Raw genomic sequence first — 7,387 nt, forward strand, 5'->3', positions numbered from 1 at the left:
TTTTTTTGGGGGGGGGGTTTGAGACAGAGTTTCTCTGTGTAGCCTTGGCTGTCCTGGAACTCACTCTGTAGACCAGGCTAGCCTCGAACTCTCGAACTCAGAAATCCGCCTGCCTCTGCCTCCCAAGTGCTGGGATTAAAGGTGTGCACCACCACTGCCCGGCGAAAAACTATAATCTATAATGTGTTTTTCAAGAAGGGAACTGGGGGACTGAGACTCAGCTAAAGTTTCTTCATGAAAAGGCCACTGAGTTGAGATCCACAGACTGTCAGTGCCCAGGCCAAATGCTAGAATATTCTAGAAAAGGACTCTGTATATAGAAAACCTAGACTCACAGTGCAGTGGTGATGAGCGCCTTTAGCCTTGAATCCCCGCACTCTGGAGGCAGAGGCAGGTAGATATCTGAGTTCGAGGTTAGCTTGGTCTACAGAGTGAGTTTTAGGACAGCTAGGGCAATACAGTGAAACCCTGTCTTGAAAAACAAAGCAAATAAAAGAAAAAGAAAGGAAGGAAGGACAGATGGATGGATGGAAGGAAGGAAGGAAACCTGAAGTCAAGAAGCTGCTTGAGATGTTCTAGGAATCCAACAGGAATTAGTTATATGAGACCACTAATATGAAGGAAAAGATATTTACTGCTTTCTATGAATGAGCCTGTGCCTGCGCCTGCAATGGATGGCAAGAAGACAGGAAGCTCAAGAGACACTATCCTGTTCACTGCTTGGGTAGTGCCTTGCATCCTGTAGACACAAATTCTTGTTGCATGCGTAAATCGACAAATTTAGTGTAGTGAATGGGTTTTTGTTTAGACATCGAAATTGCCAAGAAATAATGGGTTTGCATTAACAACCTACTGCCCACGGCTTGAGGATCTGTAGTTTCGTATGTGTGAGCTAAGCAAGTCATCAGAAAGCTGATTTGCCTGGGTGCAAGCTATGCTCACAATGCAACTTCATAGGCCCATGACTGCCTTTTGAATTCTTCTGTTTCTTCTATGGTTTGTTGGGTTAGCTCTCTCTCCAAGAATTCTAATCCTCTGCTTGTCATAAACACCGGAAGCATTTACATCAGAATGGGTTTCAAGTGCCAAGCTCTGAGGTAATTTTTAATTCTTCCTTCTAAGAAAGCACCTCTATTACTATTCTCTTCTAGTACTGCAACTCCCAAGGCAGGTATGATGTCGGTGTACATTTTAATCCCAGCCATCAGGAGGCAGAGGCAGGCAGATCTCTTTGAGTTCAAGGCTAGGCTGGTTTACATAGTGAGTTCCAGGTCAACCAGGGATGCAGAATAGGAACTTGTCTCAAAAAAAAAAAAAAAGTCAGATTTTCTGGGTCCTATAACCCTGTGCAGATCCAGGAGGAGGGGCTTGAGGCTTTCCACCTTTCAAACTCCCTGTCCCTCAGACTAGGCTTCCTAGTCTGCCCTGTGTTCTTTCTGCTATGAATTCCACCATGTTTTCCTGCCTGAATGGCCTGTTCTCTCTGAAACTGAAATTCAAAACCAACCTTTCCCCACTTAGAGATAAAATAAGAGAGCTTCTGAGTCAGCAAGATAGCTCAACAGATAAGCTACATGCCACGAAAGCCTGACCTGAATTCTATGCCCCTGAAAGTGGAAGGAGAGAAACCACTCTACAAACTTAACCTGTGACCTACACACACACACACACACACACACACACACACACACACACACACACACGCTGTGCCACTCTGTGGCACACAGACTATACCCCACCCAATCATAGTGTACACACTCATTGATATGATAATAATGATAAAACTAACTAACTACATAAATAAATAAAATAAAACTCCCCCTTGGGGGAGCCAGGCCCACTGCCTCTCTTTCTTCCTGCTGCCTACAGATCCAAGTATAGAACGCTCAGCTGCCTCTCCAGTTCCATGACTGCCTGCATGCCGCCATGCTTCCTGTCATGACAAGAATGGACTAAACCTCTAAACTGTAAGCCAGTCTCATTTAAATGTTTTCCTTATAAAGGTTGCTTTGGCCATGGCATCTTTACACAGCAATAGGATGCAGACTAAGGCAAGGGCCACCCAGATCCAGAATAACATCTAAAGACACACAACATATGCTGCTAAAGATATCCTAAACAGGCTGGTGTACTCACAACACCCAGGATTCCCAGTGGATTGATATGAGTTCATTTCTCTCTAGGGAGCTGAGCTCTGAAGCATCTGTCTTATCTTCTTGGTGCCCTGGGTTCAAAGTCCTGTTCAAGATCCACCCATCTAAGTGCTGTCAAGGATAAGTAACTGCGAGTAGGAGTCCTGTAGACCCAAGTAAAACAGACTTCCAACTAAACTATTTTCTTGATTGAGTCAGCAGCTCATTAAAACTTCCCCAAGCAAGAGGGAAGAACTCTGGGAAAGAACCTAAGGCTCTTGAGCTCTAGTCCTAACCTAATATGGACCAATCTCTCTCTCTCTCTCTCTCTCTCTCTCTCTCTCTCCTTTCTCTCCAAGCTGGCTTACAATTCACTTCATAAGTGGCCCAGGCTGGCCTTGAATTTGACAATCCTCTGCCTTGATCTTCTGAGGGACAGGATCATAGGCATAAGCTATCAAGCTCAACCTTCCTAGCTGTTTGAGTCCAGGATCCCTTCCCAGAAATGGGATGCAGAACCCTGTAGTTCAAAAAGCAGAACACAATAGAGATTCGTGGCCTGGTCTGACATGGTCCCTCTGAGACCAATTTTCCTCATGGTTCTGTACTGCTTTCTGTAAGACTTATGAGGTCACTGAGGGTATTCTCCACAGCCAGTCAAGCTTGCCATCTTCTCAAACCCACATAGAGGCCTTTGACCTTAGTTTCAGGGACAAATGGAAGTGGAAACTTCCACCACCCCTCACTAGTGGCTGCCTCTATCTGCATATCTATATCTATGTATACTGGTTTTGTCTTCCCTATGTAGGCCAAGCCAGCTTCAAACTCAAAGCAATCTTCCTGCCTCAGTCTCCTAAGAGCTGAGATTACAGGCAAGTGTCAACACATCCAGCCACAATTTCTCTTTAATGAAACAGAGACGGTGTCTAACATAGCTGAGGTGGAGGAGCTGAAGAACGTTGTCTTGGGTCCAGTCCTTTCCAGTGAGACACTTGTCCAGTGATTGCAGGGACTCCACTACAAAGCAAGGCGATTTCACTGAGGTCCCAAACCACTGCTTCCTGAGGATACATGAAAGCCAGCGGCATGTGCTTCACATGCCCGTTGAGATGGAATCGCTCTACTTGTAACGAGAGACGATAAGAGAAGTTGAAATGTTGGTAGTTTGAGGGACAGTGGACATCTGATTTTTGATCTTTGTGACAGACATGTAGCGTCTCTTCCTGACAGGAATACTTTACTCTTCTGGCAAAAAGTCAACCATCTTTTACCGTCAGTTTATGTGCTCTTTATTTTTGTTTTGTATTTTCTTTATTTGCTAATTCATTTTGACACAGTCTCACGTGTGCTTGAACCCCCTCTGTAGCTGAAGATGACTTTGTACCTCTGATGATCTCATCTTCATTTCCTGAGTGCTGGCGTCACAAGTGTGTGTTACCATATCCAGTTTATGTTGTCCTGGGCATGGAACCCAGGAGTTTGTGATTAGAATTCTACCGAGTTATATACCAAGCCTCCCATGTAAAAGTGACACCCCTAACCTTATACAAATGGGCCTGTGACCTTCACCTAAGCAATTAGAGCATCCCATGCCTCTGGCCACTGTACTTGGTCTAGAAACAAAAATGAGGACCAAGGCAGGCCAGGATGATCCAATACTGAGACTCTTTGTGGAACTACAAAAGAAGGAAACATTGTCTTTTTTGCCTCACTTTCCACTGGAGGCTAAAGTTTTCCAATGTTTACCTGCATTTAGTAGTGATCACACAGAAGAGTGAATAACAAGCCTGGTGGTGATGGTGGCACACACCTTTAATCCCAGCACTCGGGAAGCAGGCGGATCTCTATGAGTTTCAGGCCAGTCAAGTGAGTTTCAGGCCAGCCAAGGCTACGCAAAGAAAGCCTATCTTGAACAAACAAAGAATTAATAACAGACTTGATTGGGCTAGGGCCTATTTTATGTAAGTTCCTTGCTTTATTACTAGGTATTACAGCTACCCCCCCCTTTTCAATTAGCTCCTTCTGATTTTAAATACCTTTATGTAAACACTTACAAATGGGGCTAGCAGGGATCTCAATGTTAAGAGTTCTTGCCTGACATGCAGAAGGCCCTAGATTGAATCACAGCACGGCAAAATCAAAACAACAACAACGAAAGTTTGAGGTGGATATATGCATACTTTGAAGTAAAGCTTCATCGCCTGACCTAGATATGGCCCCAGGAAACGTAGTCCTCTGTGCTGGTACGCACTGGTACCTACTGATGAAGGATGTGTAAGTGGGGTTTTGTCCAGATTTCACTTCAGCTCCATGGCGGTTCTTTGCTTGCTGTGGTGGACCAAAGACCTTCTGCTGAGTACCCTGGCATGATGGAGGTATGTCTTCTCCATCAGGCTTCAGATCCCTGATTTATTCCTTCCCTCTGTTACTGGCTCTCACCTATAGCAGGCCGCATCCCCTCACTCTCTCTGGTGACCAATAGGCTCAAATCCAGTCTTTGTTACGACCGCTTCCCACCTACCTTTGCTTATACGGGTTTAATCATGAGGGATGATTGAAAATACTAACTTTCTTTGGAATTTTCACAAACAGATCACATGGCAAGATGCCAGGGGAAAGCTGCCGTCAGTTCCTGTTGCTGACGACTCACTTCCTCTCCTTGCAAAGTTTCCTATGACTGTTTTATTTGGTAGGCACAGTGACAACTCCTTTCCGGGCTGCGACCTTGCCAGTCTCAAACTCACTTTGTTAGCTGGAAGGGCTAACTCATGTGTCTTAGCCATGTGTCACTTGGGAAGGGACCTTCCTCATCTCCCTTTAGAGCTTCAGAGAACTACCACATAAGCTCACAAATGTTTGCAGCCCTTACCGTCCTTGGGCACACTGTTGTACGGAATTTAGTTTCTTAAGTACAGACTGCCCCATTTGGGGTGGGGGTTATGGTGCTAGAGATAAAATTGGGGCTTCATACATGCTAAGCATATACTTTAGCAATTAGCTAGCCCCAGCTATGCCCCTTTCTTGAGGATATTGGAAGATGGACCAGACCATTCAGGGGAAGAGTCTCACAAGCCTTGATTCTGTTTAGCTCAATTCTGTATCCACAGTGGCTACTTACAGGCCAGCAGATCACATCTTCTTACTATTCTTGGGTGAGGTAACCAAGAGCTTAAGAATGAAGGGTCAACAAACAAAACAAAAAGAAAAATAAAAGAAATCAGGAGGTAAATGTTTATAACAGCCATCATTTCAAGCCGTTCAAAGCAAACCTAGTATTTCAGGCAACATTCTGAATACTCAGCATATTTCAGTTTGTTTAATCTCCACAATGACTCTGGTAGTTATGATGCTGTTTGTTTCTATCTTTCATATGGGGAAACTGAGGTACAGAGCAATAAAAAACCTGTTTGCCAACATGTATGGCAAGATGCCTGGCCTGTAAGTTTTAAGGAATTCTCCTGCCTCCACACTCTATCTTGCCATAGGAGTGCTGAGATTTCAGACTAGTGTTACTACATCCCACCTTATGGGAGTTCTAGGGATCCAAATGGAGGTACTTATGCTTTCTCAGCAAGCACTAGAGTGCTTTAACCATTGCACCACACTGCCTTTTCCTAAAAGCTCTGGGAGTTGTGATAGGACTTTTTTTTTTTAAGGTTTTTTTTTTTTTTTGAGATAAAGTTTCTCTGAGTAGTCTTGGAACTTGCTTTATAGACCAGGCTAGCCTCAAACTCATGTAGATCCACCTGCCTCTGCCTCCCCAGTCCTGGGGCTAAAGGAGTGTGTCACCATGCCTGGCTAAGATGGGAACTATTATGTAGAAATAATAGAAAAGAACCTGAGTGTGCATGCCTGTTGGATTTCTGCTGGTACAATAAAACACCATGACTGAAAGCAAATTAGGAGAAAAGGGTTTATTTCATCTTACTAGTTACAATCCAACTTCCAGGGAAGTGAGAGAAGGAACTGAAGGCAGGAACTGATGCAGAAGCCACGGAAAGATGCTGCCTACTGGAGGCTTGCTCAGCCTGCTTTCTCATACCACCCAGGACCACCTACCCAAGGGTAGCACCTACTCACAGTGAGCTGGGCCCTCGAACATCAATCATCAATCAAGAAAATGCCCTATAGGCTCACCCACAGGCCATTCTAGGGGGGGCATTTTCTCAATTGAGATTCTCTCTTCCCAAACTCTAGCTTGTGTTAAATCAACATAAAACTAGCCAGCACAACCGGTAAGACCAGTACTTGGAAGGTACAGGCAGATTCAAGGGTTGCCTTGAGTATGGGACCATCTTGGACTCTGAGAAATCCTAACTCAACAAAACAACAAGCTATATATGTATATTAGCAAAGATGTTTCTCTCATTTTTTAAAAAGTAATGCTGATCAAACATTGGACCTTATTCTGGTTTTGTTTTCATTGCTGTGATAAAATATCCTGACAAGAAATAAGTTAGAGGAGGCGGGTTTTATTTCTGCATACTGTCCCAGGTTACAGTTGACCGCTGTGGGAAAGGTGGGAGCCTCACAGAGCTAGCTAGTCACATCACATCCGAAAGCAGAGAGAAATGGACGCTTGCTTGTTTATGGTCAGCTCAGTTTCTCCACTTTGCTGCTGCTGCTGTTTGTTTCAAGATAGTGTCTCACTATGTAGCTCTGGGTGTCCTGAAATTCACCCTGTAGATCAATCTGGCCTTAAACTCAGAGATCCGTCTGCGTCTGTCTCCTAAGTGCTGGGATTCAAGGTGTGAGCCACCATACCTGGTCCAATATATACATAATTTGTTTTTATTTTAGGTGTATTTGTATTTTGCCTGCTTGTATGTCTGTATGAGGGTTTCAGAAGCTCTGGAACTGGAGTTACAGATGCTGTAAGCTTCCATGCGGATGCTGGGAATTGAACCCGGATCCTTTGGAAGAGCAGACAGTGATCTTAATTGTTGAGCCATCTCTCCAGCCTGGTTTCTTCACTTTTTTTTTTAAATGTTTTTTAATTTTTTTTTTTTTACTTTATGTGTATCAGTGTTTGCTTGTATGTATGTTTGTATACCTTGTGTGTGCTTGGTGCCTATAGAAAGCAGAGGAAAGTGTTGGATCCCTTGGAACTGGAGTTACAGACAATTGAGAATCGTGACGTGGGTTCTGGGGATTGACCCTGAACCATCTGCAAGAGCAGCAAGCACTCTTAAGCCCTAGCCTTCTCTTCATCTCTCTGTCTCTCCATCTCTCTGTCTCTCCATCTCTCTGTCTCT

Source organism: Grammomys surdaster, unplaced genomic scaffold, assembly GCF_004785775.1.
Source record: "Grammomys surdaster isolate TR1022 unplaced genomic scaffold, NIH_TR_1.0 135, whole genome shotgun sequence".
Taxonomy (NCBI): domain Eukaryota; kingdom Metazoa; phylum Chordata; class Mammalia; order Rodentia; family Muridae; genus Grammomys; species Grammomys surdaster.